A 20,654-nucleotide genomic window follows, 5' to 3' on the forward strand; every position below is an offset into this window, starting at 1 on the left:
AAAGCTACAGAGAAGCCCTGTTCAAAAAAACCACACACACACACACACACACACACACACAGAGAGAGAGAGAGAGAGAGAGAGAGAGAGAGAGAGAGAGAGAGAGAGAGAGAGAGAGAGAGAGAGAGAATTACAGACTAATCTCCCTCATGAACATTGATGCAAGAATAAAATACTGGCAAACTGATCCAAGAACACATCAGAAAAATCATCTACCATGATCAAGTAGGTTTCATCCCTTATATGCAGGGATGGTTCAACATACAAAAATCTGTCAGTGTAATCCACCATATAAACAAACTGAAAAGGAAAAAGTCCACATGATTATCTCATTAGATGCAGAAAATGCCTTTGACAAAATCTAACATCCTTTCATGATAAAGGTCTTGGAGAGATCAAGGATATAAGGAAAGTTCCCAAACATAATAAAGGCAATAAACAGCAAGCCAGCAGCCAACATCAAATCAAACAGAAAGAAGCTCAAAGCGATTCCACTAAAATCATCAACGAAAGAAGGCTGCCCACTCTTTTCAGATCTTTAATATAGTACTCAAAGTTCTAGCTAGAGAAATAAGACAACAAAAGATCAAGAGGATACAAATTGAAAAGGAAGAAGTCAAACTTTCGCTCTTTGCAGATGATATGATAGTTTACATAAGTGACCGAAAAAATTATACTAGGAAACTCCTACAGCTGATAAACACATTCAATAATGTGGCAGGATACAAGGTTAACTAAAAAAAAAATCAGTAACCCTCTTATATATAGATATTAAATAGGCTGAGAAAGAAATTGGAGAAGCATTACCCTTTTCAAGAGTCACAAACAGCATAAAATATCTTGGAGATACACTAGCCAAACAAGTAGGAGACCTATATGACAAGAACTTTAAGTCTTTAAAAAGAGAAATTAAAGAAGATATCAGACAATGGAAAGATCCCTCATGTTCACAGATAGGTAGGATTAACATTGTAAAAGTGGCAATCTTACCAAAGCGATCTACAGATTCAATGCAATCCCACCCCCCAAAAAATCCCAGCACAATTCTTTACAGACCTTGAAAGAAAAATACTCAACTTCATATGGAAAAACAAAACACCCAGGATAGCCAAAACAATCCTGTGCAATAAAGGAACTCCGGAGGCATCACCATCCCTGACTTCAAGCTCTACTATAGAGCTACAGCAATGAAAACAGCTTGGTATTGGCACAAGAAACAAAAAGGTGGACCAATTGGATCAAACCAAAAACCCTAACATTAATTCACATACCTATGAATACCTGATTTTTGACAAAGAAGCGAAATTCTACAATGGAAAAAAAAGCATCTTCAACAAATCGTACTGGCATAACTGGATGTCAATATGTAGAAGAATGCAAATAGATCCATATCTATCCACACGCACAAAACTCAAGTCCAAATGGATCAAAAAAAATCTCAATATAAATCCAGCCACAATGAACCTCATAGAAGAGAAAGTGGGAAGTAGCTTTGAATTCACAGGCGACTACTTTCTGAATATATGGCCAGTAGCACAGACACTGAGATCCACAATTTATAAATGGGACCTCCTGAAACTGAGAAGATTTTATAAGGCAAAGGACTCAGTCAATAAGACAAAATGACAGCGTACTGAATGGTAAAAATTCTTCACCAATCCCACATTTGATATTGGACTGATTCCAAAATATACAAAGAAGTCAAGAAACTAGATATCAAAATAATCCAATTTTCAAAAAGGGTACAGACCTAAACAGGAATTCCCACAGAAGAATCTCAAATGACAGAAAGGCACTTAATGAACTGCTCAACATCCTTAACCATCAGGGTAATGCAAATCATATCACCTCTGAGATACCATCTTACACCTGTCAGAATGACTAAGATCAAAAACACCAATGAAAGCTTATGTTGGAGAAGTTGTAGAGTAAGGTGAACACTCCTCCACTGCTGGTGGGAGTACAAACTTGTACAGCAACTTCAGAAATCAGTATGGCAGTTTCTCAGAAAATTATGAATCAATCTACCTCAAGACCCAGCAATACCACTCTTTGGAATATACCCAAAGCATGTACACTCATATTACAAGGACATTTGTTCAACTATGTTCATAGAAACATTATTCTTATTGGAAACAGCCTAAATGCCCCTCAACCAAAGAATGGATAAAGAAAATGTGGTACATTTACACAATGCAGTATTACTAAGAGGTAAACAATAACATCTTGAAATCTGCAAGCAAATGGATGGAATTAGGAAAAAAACATACTGAGTGAGGTAACCCAGACACAGAAAGACAAAAACAGTATGTACTCACTCATAAGTGAATATTAGACATAAAGCAAAGAAAAACTAGCCTACAGTTCACAACCCCAGAGAAGACAGAAAACAAGGATACCCTTAAGAGAACACATACATATGTTCCCCACCCCCCATGGAAGGGGACATAGACAAGATCTCCTTAGTAAATTGTCAGTGTGGGGTAGGGGTGAAGGTGGAAGGGGAATGAGGAGGGCAGAAAGGGAGCAGGGAGGAGAACATGAAGGCTGGGGAAGGTCAAGCTGGGTGAGGGAGAGCAAGAAAAGAGATGCATTGAAAGACAGACATAATGGGGTTAGCAAGAAATCAGGCACTAGGGAAATTCCCAGGAATCTACAAGGTTGAGCCATCCTAAGATTCTAAGTAATAGTGGAGAGTGTACCTTAACTGCCCTTACCCTGTAATCAGATTGATGATTGCCTTAATTGTCATCATAGAAACTTCATCCAGTAACTGATGGAAGCAGATGCAGAGATCCACAGATAAGCACTGGGCCAAGCTCCTGGAGTCCAGTCATAGAGAGGGATGAGTGATAATATGAGCGAAAGGGCAAAGAACATGATTGGGTAACCCACTGAAACAGCTGACCTGAGCAAGTGGAAGTTCACTGACTCTGGACTGACAGCTGGGGAACCTGAATAAGACTGAACTAGGTCCTCAGAATGTGGGTGATGGTTGTGTAGTTTGGGCAGTTTGTGGGGTCACTAGCAAGTGGAATCAGTATTTATCCCTAGTTCATGAACTGACTCTTTGGAGTCCATTCCCTTTGGAGGGATGCTTTGCTCAGCCTAGATACGGGGGTGCGGTGGGGGTTTCTTGGTCCTGCCTCAAGTGATGTGATAGACTTTGATAACTCCTTGTGGGCAGCCTTACCTTCTCTGAGGAGTGGATGTGGGGTAGATGAGGAGAAGGTGGGGGAATGGGAGGAAGGGGGAAGAGGGAACTGGTATTGGTATAAAAATAAGATTGTTTTAAGTATAAAAGAAGAAAACTGGAATAGATTCACCCTTCCTTCCTCAGTTATGGGGAAGACTTCATTACCCACCTCTCTGGAGAATCTATGCTGAGACTCTGGCTGGCTTGAGACTGCACAGGTCTCAAGCATGCAATCACAGCCCTCTTGAATCCTGACATGCAGCAACCCTGCTGCATCCAAAAGATGCACTTCCCTGTAGTCATCCAATAGGCTAACCCTTAGACCCCTTCAGCTCCTTCTACAATGATCTCCGGACCATGGGAGGAGACAGCACAGTACACATGTTCTATTTGGGACTGAGATTTCTACAATCCCTTTCCTCTACTCTCTAACCAGTCTCTACTAACCACCATCTACTGCAAATAGAAGCTGCTCAAATGGGCTTGAAGGATGCATTAGTCTATGGGTATAAGGATAAACCATTAAGAGTAGGTTTAATGCCATGCTGTTTAAGAGAGTAATAGTAGGTTTCCCTCTAACCACAGGTTCTTGGCCCAATAATAGTGCCAGTAATGGATTTTATTGATGTGGAATTTCCCTCTGTATGCTGTGATTACCACTAATGAATAAAGAAACTGCTTTGAACCTATAGCAGGGCAGAACTTAGGTAGGCGGGGAAAACTAAACCGAATGCTGGGAGAAAGGAGGCAGAGCCATGTATCCCCACCAGAGCCGGTCAGAACTTTTCCAGGTAAGCCACAGTCTCATGGTGATACACAGATTAATAGAAATCAGTTAAATTAATATTAAATTAAATTAATTTAATATTAAAATTGGTTAGCCAATAAGAATCTAGAGCTAATGAGCCAAGCAGTGGTATAATTAATACAGTTTCTGTCTGATTATTTTGGGGCTGGGCAGCCGGAAACCAACAAGCAGCCTCCTCCAACATTTTAACTTGTGGAGCAAGACTTAAATCCAATCAGAAAGTGGTTGGTTGCTCTATTGACATTTGTTTATCTGTATTAACAAAACATGACTCTTCCGTTTTGAGGTGAAATAACCCCATAAAGGAAATATGCATGTAAACACACTCACAGACACACACCCTTAACTATGTGAGTCTTACACTAAACCTTATTGAATAAAAAAATTAAAATTTGGGAGATTATTCATCTGGTTTTATTTTTAGTCTCATAATATTGTGAATATTATTGCATGGCAGAGCTAAACTGTATTGATTTGCTATGGATTAGAACAATCTAAAAGGTCAGATAGCAGGGATGTATAATGAATTGGCAAGAATTATTTCCTAGCAATCAATTGAACTTGTTAGAATTTAATAATAATTAAATGGAGCCCCTGACTGGTAGAATCTATGTTCTTGACAAAAATAAATAGTCCTGAACTTTATGGCTTAAATATTTCCCCTGGGATATGCCATTATTTTTAACTAACAGAAAGCAAATGAAATGAAAGCACAGGTCCTAAATTCAGGGACAGAGACGACGGTTTGTGATATTTTCCAAAATGGATTTCCGTGTGTTTCAGTGAAGGTAATTGTTCATTGCCTGCTGTTTTCATTTAAATATACAACCCAAACCAAGAAATTACAGCTTCAGAGCAGCTGTCAAGGAAGGCAATGGAGAGAATTCAAGTAGTAGTCTCCCCCTTTTGGCATCCTTACATAAAGCATACATCAAACATCAAGGAATCAATGCATATGCTCAAGTGTGCCTAAAATTCATTGACTCAGGAACAGCAAAGCAAAAGACATGGAAACAACTGCTTTGAATGATGAGTTTATCACTTGCAGTTCTTAAAAGATAGCACCATGCAGAACCAGCTGAGAAAGTCCAGGGTGACCAGGAGGCATGAGGCATGAAGAAGGCATGAAAGCCCAGTGTTTTTGTTTCTACAGGAAATGATAAGTGGGGAGGGAAAAAAGGCTGAGGCAGGTTAGTATTGAATAGCTATTTGCCTTCATAGCTATGAGATGTAGGGATACCTCTGTCACCCACATTTGACTGTGGGGTGATTCAATGCCGAGGCAATTTTCCTTACTTAAGGAAGGTAATCGGGATTGGCAGGTTTAGATAGGAAATGAATGCTGTCCATACCTGTTTAGTGAGTGTTCACAAGCAGAGCTATTGCTGAATCTGAGAAGAACAATCTCCAAACCTAGGAGCACGCTCTGTATGGTAAGGATCAGAAATCAAAACATGAATATAGAATAAACCAAAGATAATAACTGGAAAATTAAACAACAACAACACATTACTAAAACACTAAGCAGAAAGAACACACATTTCTCAAACTCATCTGGCTTTTTCTGAATATCAGTTAATTGGGTTATGACCACAGAAATGATCTTCCTCCACAGATGGCGTGGCATCTTTCCACATCGGAATAGAACATCCTGGATTGAATTTTGTTGCTCTCCTCCCTAAGCTAATAACAACCTTCTCAAGTAAGGTTGGAATCATTAATTTGCCCTGCACCATCTCTTCATGTTTCTGTTTAAAAAAGAGAGAAAGAAAAATAAGAAAAAAAGGAAGAAAGAAAAGCAAGCCGCTACTTCACCTGATGTGAATCACATGTTCCTTGAGTGTTATTTTTTTCTTTCCAAATGAAAGTAAAATAATAAGGGAGGAGAAGGGAAAGCAAATAAATTTCTCTGACCCACCCTGGGGAGTCCATGCATGTAAAATTGTTTCATACAAAACCAACTTTTTTTGGGGGGGGGGTAGGCAGCAGTTCCCAAAAGAAAACCCATTTTTGTTCTCTATTTGAACTGTGTGAGAGATGGAAAAGGTAATGATTACTGTGGCAAAATGTGAATGCTGGAAATGGACAAAACAAATTAAATACTAGTGAGATGCTGCTCTAAAAATGATCATCATGACTCCATTTTCTAGAAACAATATTTTCAGGTTTATTTATTATTTTATTTGGGAAGATGAACAATTACTGTGTTCATCTTCCCACGAAGAGGAAACAATGTCATAAGCACCCGCCTGTTAACTTTTGTGAGTTTATTCATAGCTAGAGCTACTCTCACCAGCTCACATACATTTTGCTCAGCAAACAGCAGCCAGAGCTTTATCCACACATGTGTAGAGTATTTCTATATCAAGATCTGGTACTTCTTCTCTCTGGCTGCAGTTATATTCTTCTAATGAATTCTTATAACTAACAGGCGACTTAAGTGATACCGTCTCACTAAATACACAAACTATTCGATGGGTAAAAGGAGGTTAGAAGTGAAGAACAGGACAATTGTAATTTTTATTTATTCATTCATTTAGTTAGTTAGTTAGTTTTTCAAGACGGGGTTTCTCTGTAGCTTTGGAGCCTGTCCTGGAGCTAGCTCTTGTAGACCAGGCTGGCCTTGAACTCACAGAGATCGGCTTGCCTCTGCCTCCCGAGTGCTGGGATTAAAGGCATGTGCCATTATCCCCAACTGACAATTTGTAATTCTTAAGCATATTTTAGTTTTATCCATTATTCACATATATAATTCTGGTTTATAGAGTGAGGAAGGTGTCAGAGAGGCTTTATTAACAGTTTTCCTACATTCTGTCCTTCTCAGGCAATATATTCTCTCATATAATTTTAGTTAACTGCTCTCTCTCTCTCTCTCTCTCTCTCTCTCTCTCTCTCTCTCTCTCTCATTAGTTAAAGACTTAGTGTTGAATAGGCTTAGATATAGAAGCTCCCTGAGAGAACAGCCTATGTCTCATGACAATCTTCTCTTGGTGGTTTTCTTTGGTGTCCTTAACTCTTTTCTCCAAAAGTTTATCATATTCTGTATACTATTTTTCTCAGTGACCTGTTTCTTCAGAGTAATCTGTGAAAACATTTGTATGGCAGGACAAGTGGAGTAACAAGAGGCAGAATCTTGAGAGCTTTGGTCCTGGGCTTTTCATCTTCTTTGTTTCAGGGCTTTCTGGCATCATATTGTTGAATATCATCTTCTTTAGAGAGACTGAAAATCTTTCCTATTCTGAAGTCTCTTTTGAACCCCAACTTCTGAGGCAGTAGTATGTATCTGTAAGTTCAGGAATATCCTTGTTTTTTTTTTTTTAAAATAGAGTTTCACTTTGTATGCCTGGCTTTCCTGAAACTCACTCTGTAGACCACGCTGTCCTCAGATTCACAAGGTCCACTGCATCTGTCTTTAGAGTGCTGGGATTAAAAACATGTGCCATTATAACTGGCCAACTTTTTAAAAATAATAACCAAGTTGAAAACATTCAGATTAGCATCCACAGTGCATCCTGAACAGACTTGCGCTTCCTCTCCCCAGTTCTCCTTGGTCTACAGCAAGAGCACCCCTTACCCAACAACAAGCAACTCTACCATGCATCAATATGCCTTGCTCTGTTGTGGGATTGGTGAAGATCTTCTCCCAGTCAGTAGATTGCCTTTTTGTCTTAGTGACAGTGTCCTTTGCTTTACAGAAGCTTCTCAGCTTCAGGAGGTCCCATTTATTCAACGTTGCCCTTAATGTCTGTGCTGCTGGGGTTATATGTAGGAAGCAGTCTCCTGTGCCCATATGTTGTAGAGTACTTCCCACTTTCTCTTCTATCAGGTTCAGTATGTTCAGATTGATATTGAAGTCTTTAATCCATTTGGACTTGAGTTTTGTATATGGTGATAGATATGGATCTATTTTCATTCTTCTACAGGTTGACATCCAGTTATGCCAGCACCATTTGTTGAAGATGCCCTCTTTCTTCCATTGTGTACTTTTAGCTCCTTTATCAAAAATCAGGTGTTCATAGGTTTGTGGGTTAAAATCCGGGTCTTCTATTTGATTCCATTGGTCGACTTCTCTGTTTTTATGCCAATACCAAGCTGGTTTCAATACTGTAGCTCTCTAATAGAGTTTGAAGTCAGAGATGGTAATGCCTCCAGAAGTTCCTTTATTGTATAAGATTGTTTTGGCTATCCTGGGTTTCTTGTTCTTTCATATAAAGTTGATTATTGTCGTCCCAAGATCTGTGAAGAATTTTGATGAGATCTTGATGGGGATTGCATTGAATCTATAGATTGTCTTTGGTAGTATTGCCATTTTTACTATGTTGATCCTCCCAATCCAAGAGCAAGGGAGATCCTTCCATTTTCTGGTATCCTCCTCAAATTCTTTCTTCAAAGACTTAAAGTTCTTGTCAAAAAGATCTTTCACTTCCTTGGTTAGAGTTACCCCAAGATATTTTAGCTATTTGTGACTACTGTGAAAGGTGATGCTTCTCTGATTTCCCTCTCTGCTTCCTTATCCTTTGTGTATAGTAGGGCAACTAATTTTTTTGGAGTTGATCTTGTATACTTCCATGTTACTAAAGGTGCTTATTAGCTGTAGGAGTTCTTTGGTGGAGTTTTTGGGGTCGCTTATATACACTATCATATCATATGCAAATAACGAAAGTTTAACTTCTTTCCAATTCAAATTCCCTTGATCCCCTTATGTTGTCTTATTGTTATTGCTAGAACTTCAAGCACTATATTGAAGAGATATGGAGAGAGTGGACAGCATTGTCGTGTTCCTGAATTTAGTGGGATGGCTTTGAGTTTCTCTCCGTTTAATTTGAGGTTAGCTGTCAGCTTGCTGTAAATAGCCTTTATTACATTTAGGAATGACCCTTGTATCCCTAATCTCTCAAAGACCTTTATCATAAAAGGGTGTTGAATTTTGTTAAATGCTTTTTCAGCATCTAATGAAACGATCATATGTTTTTTTTTCTTTCAGTTTATTTATATGATGGATTACATTGATAGATTTTCGTATGTTGAACCAGCTCTGCATCTCTGGGATGAAGCCTACTTGATTGTAATGGATAATTTTTCTAATGTGTTCTTGGATTCGGTTTGCCAGTATTTTATTGAGATTTTTTGCGTTGATGTTCATGAGTAAGATTGGCCTGTAATTCTCTTTCTTGAATTTTCTCTTTCTTGAGTCTTTGTGTGGTTTTGGTGTCAGGGTAACTGTAGCTTCATAGAAGGCATTTGGTAATGACTTTTCTGTTTCTATATTGTGAAATACATTAAGGAGTATAGGTATTAGGTCTTCTTGGAAGTTCTGGTAGAATTCTCCAAAATATATAAAAACTCAAGAAACTAGACTTTAAAATGCTAATTAACTCAATTAAAAAATGGGGCGCTAAACTGAAGAGAGAATTCTCAACAGAAGTTCAAATGGCCAAAAGACACTTAAGGTCATGTTCAACCTCCTAAGCTATCAGGGAAATGCAAATCAAAACAACTTTGAGATACCATCTTACACCTGTCAGAATGGCTAAAATCAAAAACACTAATGATAGCCTTTGCTGGAGAGGTTGTGGAGTAAGGGGTAGACTCATCCATTGTTAGTGGGAATGCAAACTTGTACAACCACTTGGAAAGCAGTGTGGCAGTTTCTTAGGAAATTCGGGATCAACCTACCTCAGGATCCAGCAATACCACTCTTGGGAATATACCCAAGAGATGCCCTATCATACTACAAAAGCATTTGTTCAACTATGTTTATAGCAGCATTATTTGTAATAGCCAGAACCTAGAAACAACCTAGATGCCCTTCAGTGGAAGAATGGATGAAGAAAGTGTGGAATATGTACTGAGGAGGCTGTGGGCCAGTTTCCTGCCGCCCTGCTCCCGGCCATCGGCTAGCTTATGCCCCAAAATAACAACACACAAATTGTATTCTTTTAAACACTGCCTGGCCCATTAATTCCAGCCTCTTTCTCACATCTTGACTAACCCATATCTAATAACCTGTGTAACACCACAAATGGTGTCTTACCGGAAAAGATTCAGCACATCTGACCTGGTGGCTAGCTTCATCGCATCTGTCTCTCTCTCTGAGGAGAGGCACGGCAGTCTGCCTAACTTAGGAGAGGCGGGGCATCTGACTGAGCCATCTACCTCACTTCCTTCTTCCTGTTCTGTCTACTCCACCCATCTAAGGGCTGGCCAAGGCAGTTTCTTTATTAGCTAATGAAATCAACACAAACAGAACACTGTCCCACATCAGGAATATATACATATTAGAGTACTACTCAGCAATAAAAAACAATGACATTTTGAATTTTGCATGCAAATGGATGGAAATAGAAAACACTATCCTGAGTGAGACAACCCAGACACAAAAAGATGAACATGGGATGTACTCACTCATAATTGGTTTCTAGCCATAAATAAAGGACGTGATCCTAGAGAAGCTAAATAAGAAGGTGAATCCAAAGGAAAACATATAGTTATGCTCCTGGATATTGGAAGGAGACAAGATTGCTGGGCAAAAATTGGGAACTTGGGGGTGGGATGGGATGGGGGTAAGGGGAGATGGGGAGAGAAAAGTGTGAAGGGGAGGATGGGGAGAGCTTGGGGGAATGGGATGGTTGGTATAAAGGAAGGGTGGATATGTGAGCAGGGAAATATATATATCTTAATTAAGGGATCCATTTTAGGGTTGGCAAAAGACTTGACTCTAGAGGGGTTCCCAGGTATCCAGGGACATGTCCCCAGCTAGTTCCTTGGACTGCTGATGAGAGGGAGCCAGAAATGGCCAGATATTATAGCCATACTGATGAATATCTTGCATATCATCATAGAACCTTCATCTAGTGATGGATGGAGATAGAGACAGAGCCCCACATTGGAGCACTGGACTGAGCTCCCAAGGTCCAAATGAGGAGCAGAAGGAGGGAGAACATGAGCAAGGATGTCAGGATTGCGAGGGGTGCACCCACCCACTGAGATGGTGGGGCTGATCTAAAGGGAGCTCACCAAGGCCAGTTGGACTGGGACTGAAAAAGCATGGGATAAAACCGGACTCCCTGAACATGCGGATAATGAGGGCTGCTGAGAAGCCAAGGACAATGGCACTGGGTTTTGATCCTACCGCATGTACTGGCTTTGGAGGGGCCTAGCCTGTTTGAATGCTCACCTTCCTAAACCTGGATGGAGGTGGGACGACCGTATACTTCCCACAGGGCAGGGAACCCTTACTGCTCTTTGGACTGGAGAGGGAGGGGAGGTGAGTGGAGGGAAAGGGAGGGAAATGGGAGGTGGGGAGGAGGCAGGGAGGCTGAAATTTTTAATAATAGTAATAACAACAATAATAATAATAATAATAATAATAATAAAAGATGCTCTTCTCTATGGGAAAATTTCATTTTTCATTCCCACCACTGACTGGACCATACAACCCTTCCTACTCTTCACCCACAGAGTATCAGCAGCTACTTCTGTGGCCTTGTGTTTCTCATAGAACATATGAAGCTTTGTTTATCTTCCACTTGGATGATTTCCTGACAGTTGGTGTCCAGAAAGGAGATGTTCAGTTTCCTCTTGACTCATCTGACAGCCTAGGAAACACCCTAAAAATGAGCTTTCCTTGTTTATAAATGAGCCATAGCATTATTTGGTTTTAATATTTGGTAGTCTAATCTTTACTCTTTTCTCTTATATTTCCTATACATTTTCTTACATTTATTTCTTATGTAATACTTGTGATAGAAATGTCAAGACACAATTGTCTCAGGATTTTGGTCATTTTACAGATGATAGTGTTAAATGCATAGAGGAAGAAAGGAAAAATTGATACATTAGTAATACTTATTTCTTTCTAACAAAAAGGTATCATTTTCCACTTAAGTATTTTTAAATGACTTATATAGAATTAAAAATTTTTGTCTTGTAGACTATTTATTTCACATTTTATATTGTTCAGTATAGACTTTTTTCTTTTACATCACCTCAGCATTTTTCATTGTTAACATAGAACCCAAAATTCATATGTGTAGTGTTTGAATTGCTAATATTCAAAGATTTTTCATTCGATAGGCAAAGTAAAAAATAATATACAAATACTGATCATTTTACCTTAACATTCATAATGATGGTGCAGCTACTGTCTTTCCCTTTTATATTTGCAATGGCTATTACTCCAGATAAGAAAAGAATACTGAGCATCAGTATAACTAGACTATCAGATGGTAACTGCCTCATCTTTCATCTCATGTTATTGCACATTACATCCCTGGTACAGACCTTTGATAAAACACTGACAAAACAATGTTGATTTATACTTATGTGTTCCTACCTAGGTAATTATTAAATTTGAATACAGCTTAAATTTTATCAAGAATGCTTTCGAAGTAGGGATCGGGGTTGTTCTCTACTCATGAGAAGAACAATACAGATAAGAGATGGAGAGAAATCTCCGTGGTGGTGTAGCCATCTACCATGTGTGAGCAGTGAGTGCAGCATGCTCGTTTCTGTTGACACATCTGAATGAACGCCTTCACCTCGCAACAGGGATTTTCTTTTTTTTTCTTTTTTTTTTCTCATGGTTTATTTTTTTATATTTAAAAATTTCCATCTCCTTCTCTCCTCCTCCCCCCTTCCTCCCCTCCTCCTCCCCCTTCCCTCCCCTCCTTCTCCCCCTTCCCTCCCCTCCCCTCCACCCATACCTCCCCTCCCTCCCTCTCAAGGCCAAGGAGCCATCAGGGTTCCCTACTCTATGCTAAGACCAAGGTCCTCCCAACTCCCCCCAGGTCCAGGAAGGTGATCGACCAAGCTGAGAAGGCTCCCACAGAGCCCGTCCATGCAGAAGAATCAGAGCCCATCGCCATTGTTCTTTGCTTCTCAGTCAGCCCCCACTGTTGGCCACATTCAGAGAGACGGGTTTGGTCGCATGATCCATCAGTCCCATTCCAACTGGAGTTGGCGATCTCCCTTTAGTTCTGTCCCACCGTCTCCATGAGTGAACACACCCCTCACGTTCCTGACTTTCTCCCTCATGTTCTCTCTCCTTCTGCTCCTGATCAGGACCTTGGGAGCTCAGTCCAGTGCTCCAATGTGGGGCTCAGTCATTTTCCCCATCTATCGCCAGATGGAGGTTCCCTCACGGTCCTGACTTTCTTTCTCATGTTCTCTCTCCTTCTGCTCCTCATCAGGACCTTGGGTGCTCAGTCCGGTGCTCCAATGTGGGGCTCAGTCATTTTCTTCATCTATCGTCAGGTGGAGGTTCTATGGTGATATGCAAGAAATTCATCAGTATGGCTATAGGAACTGGCCTTTTCAGGCTCCCTCTCCTCAGCTGCCCAAGGAACTAACTGGGGGCGTCTCCCTGGAAACCTGGGAACCCCTCTAGGGTCAAGTCTCTTGACAACCCTCAGGTGGCTCCTTAAATTAAGATATATGCTTCCCTGCTCCCATATCCACCCTTCCTATATCCCAAGCACCCCATTCCTCCGAGCTCCCCCCATTCTCCCCTTCACACTTTTCTCTCCCCATCTTCCCTTGGCTTGAGGGTTGGGCGAGACTGGGCAACAGGGATTTTAGAAACCTTTTATAGTCAAAAGACCAGAGGGTTAAGTATGCAAAACCATTCAGTCTGCAATAACAACCCAGTAGAAAATGATTGAGGAGAAATTCTTAAAACTATCAATTTTAAGTACTTAGAATAAATACCGCTTATGAAAATATTCTATTTTTAAAGAAATGTGTGCTTTTTATGATTATGAATGATGGTCATATCATCTGGAAATAATGTTTTCAGGTTTCTCTAGTGTTTTATTTGTCTCATACAATTATTGTTCATCTTTAGACAGGGAGAAGACGGTGTAGTGAGCATCAATCTATTAGCATTTATGATCTTTTCAATACTGGTCTCCAGAGATGTTATTATTAGCTAAGCATTCATTTATCCCTAGTGGCAACCAAGGCTAAAAATTTCAGGAAGAAAAGTTCTTCAGAAATGGAGAAAATTCTAGCACTCAGAGGTAGATAAATTCTGTGTGTTAGGAGCCTTTCTTCAAATATTAGACTCCTCAAAGAAACCTCTATTAGTTCCGCAAGAACTAATCATTTGGATGATTCTTTGGTTCCCTGGCTGAGTTTTAGTGAATTTGTAACACACCGTATCCCTGCTGTGTGTGTGTGTGTGTGTGTGTGTGCGCGCGCGCGCGCGCATGCAGGCGTGTGTGGGTACACACACACATATAGGTCATACACTAAACTCTAAGTGTTCATGTTGAGATCTTGCTGCATGAACAGCTTTATGATCTTGAGTTAGTTTTGTCCCTAGATAGAAGAAAAGAAGAATCCATGTCAGGATGTCGAATGACCTTGGGAGATCACTCTGAGACATTTCATTTTGCTTTCTGGAGTTATTTATAAGCTCATTTTTTTCATTATACTCACCTTAAAAAAAACCACAAGACCATATTGATTGTGTATCTATTTAATGAATCTTTATCATATTTAGTTTCGTGAATATTCTAAAGCAGCGTTTAGCTTACTAAGTAGACTTGTCTAGAGCTGTTTACCCTGACAGTGCAACTGGTCAGTTCCATTTGTTTCTCATCCAATGGAAAGCCTGATTGCCTGAAACTCCAGAGAATGGATTATTTATGCTTCTGTAAACTTCTTTGAAGAGGAACTACAACAGAGATCCAGCACTAGACTTATATTATCTATTTATAAGTTTGTTTTATCCTAGAGTCTTACAATGTAGTCCCAGCTGGCGTAGAATGTCTTCTGTAGGTCAGGCTGACCTCAGACTTGCAGAGATCCACTGGAAGCTGGCCCCTTATTGAACACTGCAGCAAGAGAGCTGGCTGCTTCTCCAGATGCCAGAATTAAAGGCTTGCATCATCATACCCAGCTGTTAAAAATGTTTTATTATTTGTTCTAATTTTAAATTGTGTCTGTCCGTGTGTCTCTAAGTATGTACACTGTAGTGTGGGTGCCCCAAAAGTCAGAGGAGGGCATCTCATGCTTGGAACTAGAGTACTGGTTGTGAGCAGCCAGACATTAGATGTCAGGATTTAATTCTGGTCCTTTGCAAAACCTAAGAGCAAATTCTTTTAACCACTGAGCCATCTCTCCAATAATTAATAGCAATTAAAAAATGGTTTTGTGATATCTGGTACTTTCCTGCGGTATAAAGTTGTTTATTCCAAAAATTATAAAAGCAAAAACAAAAACGAATGCAGACAATATGGTTGGGAACAAAGCAATTGCATGAGCTACATACACAAGAGCTTTCGGGTACAGCATGGTGGTTGATGCCAGCCTACTTTACAGTGGCACACACAGCCACACAAACAGGTGAATAGACACCGGCCAAACACAGGATGGAGAAAGTCCTTGACGCTGTGTTATAAGAGCAGACAGAGGGGAAGAAAAGAGGAGGGGAGGGAGGGAAGCAGGGAGTGGAGTTAGGAGGAGAGAGAGGAAAGACCGGGAACATTCCCAGAGCAGATGTGAAAAGTGAGGACTGAGAATGTTCTCCAATTCCAGAAGACTCAGAACTCCACTTTAGGATGCCCTTCACTTAGCACACTGCTGTCCTTGGCTTCCGCTATGATACGTTTAGGGACCCATGGCTTACCTTGAGAATATAAAACACCTTTTGGACTGCATAGGTTTCCGAGTTTCTGAAGGCCTGGTAACTCAGTGCCACTCTCGTTGTGGCTCACACACCATAGCTTATGTGTGTGCTGGACATAATCTACAGTAGAATAAGTAGGGAAATGAAAGCCAACACCTGAAGCAGGTAAATCTATGAACCAGCTGTTTGTTTGGATAAAGCTTTATTATACCAGACACAGCCATTAACTTATATATTAACTCTGAGAGCCAGCGGCAGAGGGTAATGTAAGAGGGAATGGAAGGCCAACAAAGCTTCAAATGCTCATTATCCAGCCCTTCACGAATTCTTTTGCCTATTTGTTTAGACACACAGCGTAACTGGAGACGATGAAGACATTTAAGTCTAAAGTCTTTTGATCTAGGAAGGCTTACTGTGTTTCACAACTTTACTTTCTTTCCTGAAGGACAAAGGCTTGGACACACATATTTTGATATTTTAGAAGTGCTATTTTGAACAAAACAGATATCATCCATTATGGGAAAGTTTGTAACTTTATTTTTAGTCTGTTATTGTGGTGCTAATCGCCTGGAATGAGTCGAGATTGTCCTCTGTCTGGACCTGCTCTTTAGTCGCGTAGCGTTATTATTGATTGCTGCTGCAGACGATGCTTTTTACCTGAGAAAATGCAGTTAGACGATGGATTTTCCAGGTTGCGTGCTGTGTTCCAGGAGACTTTCTAAAGGCTGTCATTGTTCTTAAAAGTTTACAGAAGTTGAATAGAAACTCTGTTGCTTATGAGTTAAAATTTTTCTAAACATCAGCATGTAATGGATAGAAATCCATTTAACTCGATAACATTTTAGGGTAAGCCTGGCATTGTAGTGCGCACCTTCAATTCCAGCTCTCAGGAGACTCGGGGAGACTTCTAAGCCCCAGGTCAGTCTTGCGGGTCTCTTTCTTCCTCTGGGGTCCTTGGCCACTGGTCCTAGAGGGAAGGGAAAGCAGAGACAGCAAGCGGTATTCAGACAGCTGTGAGTACAAACAACAGCCAGAACCTTCAAAAGCAGCTTCGGTGAGACAGCTCAGTGTATTGAAGCCCTGAGCCTGATTTATATCATCCAAGGCAGGGGGAAAGGGATGATGAACAAACAAGGGAGGTCAAGCACCTAATTTACATAGGCAAACCTGCTTGAGGACAGGTGAGCGTTAATAATGACCAGTTCAAATACTAGAGTGCAGGGAAAAGGAGGGGGCTGGTGTGCTGAAACAGACAGGGTTTGCAGCGAACTTTTGTGCAATGCCATCCTCTTAATAAGGTCAGACATCCAGCCTCAAGACACCATCCAAACAAGATAGAGAGGGAAGCTGTGGCAAAAGGAGTCCTTCATAGTACACCGAACTCAGAGAACTCTCCAGACATGGTGAAGTGCAACCTTAAGCGCAGGGTACTCCAACAAGCCTGAGCTACAAAATGAAACTTTGTCTTAAAAAAAGGCAGGAGGTATAAACCAGACAGCAAGAGGAAGCTGGGAAGAAGGAGGGCAGAGTCTTGGGAGAAAGAAGCAATACTAACAGACTGTGTTAAAAGCAGGTACCATCACGGGGCAGAGGGTAGATAAGAAATATAGGTACATTTAAAATGTAAGAGTTAGCTAATAATAAGCCTGAGCTATCAACCAAGCATTTATAATTAATAATAAGACTCTGAGGGGCTGCCAGGACACAGAAAAACTCCACCTACAAAAATATTCTTTTAAACTAGATTAGAAGTGCCTTATCTATGAAAATATTAGGTACAATTTAGAAGGAACTAGTAAATAGCATGTTTTGCTTAAGGATTTTATTTATTTTTTTTATTGACATGCTTTGTAGGTTAACAGTAGTTAAGACCAGCCAGGTGACAAAAAGATGTGGGGAAGCTATTCTTCAGGGAGTGGAACTAAAATTCTATTGTAAAGGAATAGAGGTGAAATAGAGAGAAGGCAATATTCCTCATGCTGAAAATTGCTTATTCTCTACTCTAGAAGTGAACATTATTATTGGCACTCGACATACTAATTGAAAGTCATATATTTATCTTGTCTTGTGCTGTGAGAAATTGTAAGCCTCTCTAGATAAAGCAATATCACTCCAACATCCTTAATACAGTCATAGCTTTCCTTTGCAGCAGCTAATCACGACCAAAACATTTCCCTTTCATGAGTATGTCATTCACAAGTCTGTCTCTCACAACCTTCCCTCTTTGTGTTTTTAAAAATTATTTGTATTTTTTATTTTATGTATATGAGTGTCTTGCCTACACATATATCTCAGTGCCTTGTGCATGCAGAGGTTAGAAGAAGGCAACAGGTTCCTTGAATCAGAGCTGCAGGTGACTGTGAGCTACTTTGTGGGTGCTGAGAGCCTAACCCAGGCCTCCTCCTCAAGAACAGTAGGTGCTGTTAGTCAGCGAGCCATCGCTCTAGCTCTTCTTGAGGATGCGTTGTTTACTACTCAGCTCTGTGAATACTTCTCTGAAGAGGTGGGGTCAATGGAATAATCCAGAGTCACATTAACAAAGCCAATGAGATCCCTTTTTAAAAATACATTCTCTATTTGTTTGTTGGTCACTCTATTCTATTATGATCACTAATAAAATTTGAAACATAGGCATGATATTCATTTGATCCTGTGAATCCAAATGCATACTGAAGAATTAAAGATACCATTTGAGATGATTTTGAAATGGCTGCTGTTACATTTCTTTTGTTCATAAAAGGCATGCTTAATGACAAACTAGCTTTTGAAAAGGACCTTCACTCTTTCTTTTTACAATATATAACCTTATATAAGTCTGCTTATTTTGTTATTTTAATGAAGTCTAACCATCTTTTAAAAAGTTCTATATAATGATTATAGCCTTAAATTTTACCTTAACTCTCAAATAATATAAATCACAAGTGCTACTAGATCACCATTTGAAATTAAATAAATTGAGAAACTATGGAAATTATTTAAATGGATTAAATACATCAATTGTCAAATATACTAATGTAATGCTTAAAAGCAAAGTAAAAGAAAGTGAAGGATACCTGTCCATGGCTGAATTTAAATTATTTGAAGTTTGGTAGATAGAAGTGACAGATTTCTTTTCTCACTCCAGTTGCTTTAATACGCTATCTCAATCTTTTCTTGAGTAAAACTGCCAACTTTTATTAAGCGTAGGTGTTTTTAGAAGTATCTGTGTGGATGTATTAAGGCTGGCTGCAACTTCAAAACTGTACATGGTATTTGTAAAGTTTGACTTATCTCTCAATTATATGTACTATTTTATGATATAAATGTCCTTAGGTGTAATCAGGCAAGATGTCCTTAGCTGCCCTGTAATGAGAGCAACAAATCTCTGAAATCCCCAAACTTGAAGCATGATTAATCCAGGGAACAGTGCTAAAGGAAGAAGAGACCATGTCAGCTCATGGAAACACTGCACACCACTTATCATCCATGGGGTAGAATAGTCTCTTGGTAAACCCTTCCCTAAACCTTTGCTACCTTCTGCCTGATCCAATGAACCCAGGCTCACTATGTCGGGGATGCTATCGGGTCAGCTCAGGAAATGATCTCCAGCGCTCTGTGGCCCTCTGTGTGTCAAGGAAAGACACTCCTGAGCTAGAGACATCTCTTCTCTCTCCCCACTTTGTCTCTCATTTCACTCAACCAGAGTAACACCATTCACCCACTAAAAGAGACCCAGGAGAAAACGTACATTGGAAACAAAATATAGGTTTGTAGCGTTCTTTTATGCCACACTAGGAAAGAAGTAATAACAATGCCTGTGTATGACTTTTCTCTTATGTTTAAGAGAATTTTTAACATTTAAAGCCCATACTGCTCTCACAGAGGATCTGAGATGGTAGACCAGCACCTACACTGGGAGGCTCAAAACTTCCTGTAACTCCATTCCCAGAGGATCCAATGCCCTCTCCTGGCCTACACAAGCACTTACACACACACACACACACACACACACACACACACACTAAACAAACAAATAATAATAACTATACCTATTTCTCAGAAATGTGAAAGTTTTATCACTAGTACTATGCTTCTGGCATATGAAATGCTTATGTGCTTTTCAACTCCTTTGCTAGTGGAGCGTAAAATGAGCATAGGTAGATCTTAGTTGTTAGGTTTAAGTTGATAAATATTATCTTTTAAAATAAGCCATAACACATTATAGTCACTGTTTCCTATAACTGAGGTTCTAAAATGGGAGAAAAGCAAGGAAAATAAATCTCTGCTTCTGATGTCAACCTTGAAAGGAAAAAGGAGTAGGAAGCCCCTTTAGAGGAAGGAAGACAGGAGGACGTCCCTCTGCGCATGATTGTGACACAGGTATGAGATGGGTCTGCCGAATTTGGGATTCCCAGGGTGTCAACCATGAAAGTTAGTGTAGCCTCTTTAGTACCACTCTTCACAGTGAGGAATATGGTAAGAGAAAACCAAATGGCTGTACAAGTTTCTTCTGTAAAGGACTCAAAAGCAATCCAGGCTAGCACACATTGGTCTCCATTGACAAAGACCCTGGATGCTCTCTGCACTACCCTGCCATCTCTACCTCATCCCATCATACCAATGCCACGACAGCACCGTGTTAATGCCCACCAAGCTTCAACAGCCTTCAAAAGCTTTGCTCCATCCTCCTAAGACCGTCACACTATTAGCACACATTTCTGCCACATGTGTGCCATGCCAGCATCGATTTATGCTGCTCTATGCAGCTTCCTTTGAAATCACACAGAAAAAAATTATAACCCGCTCAAAGACATTTTTATTGTCTTTTATCCTGGGAGGGACTTGTGGCTGGACAAACTTAGAGACCTGATGAGGAAAATTCTTTTGCACTGCTTTACTAAAGAACCTTGAGACTCATAAAATAATGTGAATTAGATCCATTCTGTCCTCTCTAGTGCTGGAAATGTGAGCCATTATTTTTATTACTAGCTCTGCTAGGAAGCAAGGACTGGAACTAAGGTGAGCTGCCTGCCATAAAG

The 20,654-nt window shown here is 40.0% G+C and overlaps 1 pseudogene; it reads right to left on the bottom strand.

The window, feature by feature from the left end:
* Positions 1-6,922: 6,922 nt before the first annotated feature.
* Positions 6,923-12,245, bottom strand: LOC119811585 (annotated as a pseudogene).
* Positions 12,246-20,654: the final 8,409 nt, after the last annotated feature.

This window comes from Arvicola amphibius, chromosome 4 (genome assembly GCF_903992535.2).
Source record: "Arvicola amphibius chromosome 4, mArvAmp1.2, whole genome shotgun sequence".
NCBI classification, from domain to species: Eukaryota; Metazoa; Chordata; class Mammalia; order Rodentia; family Cricetidae; genus Arvicola; species Arvicola amphibius.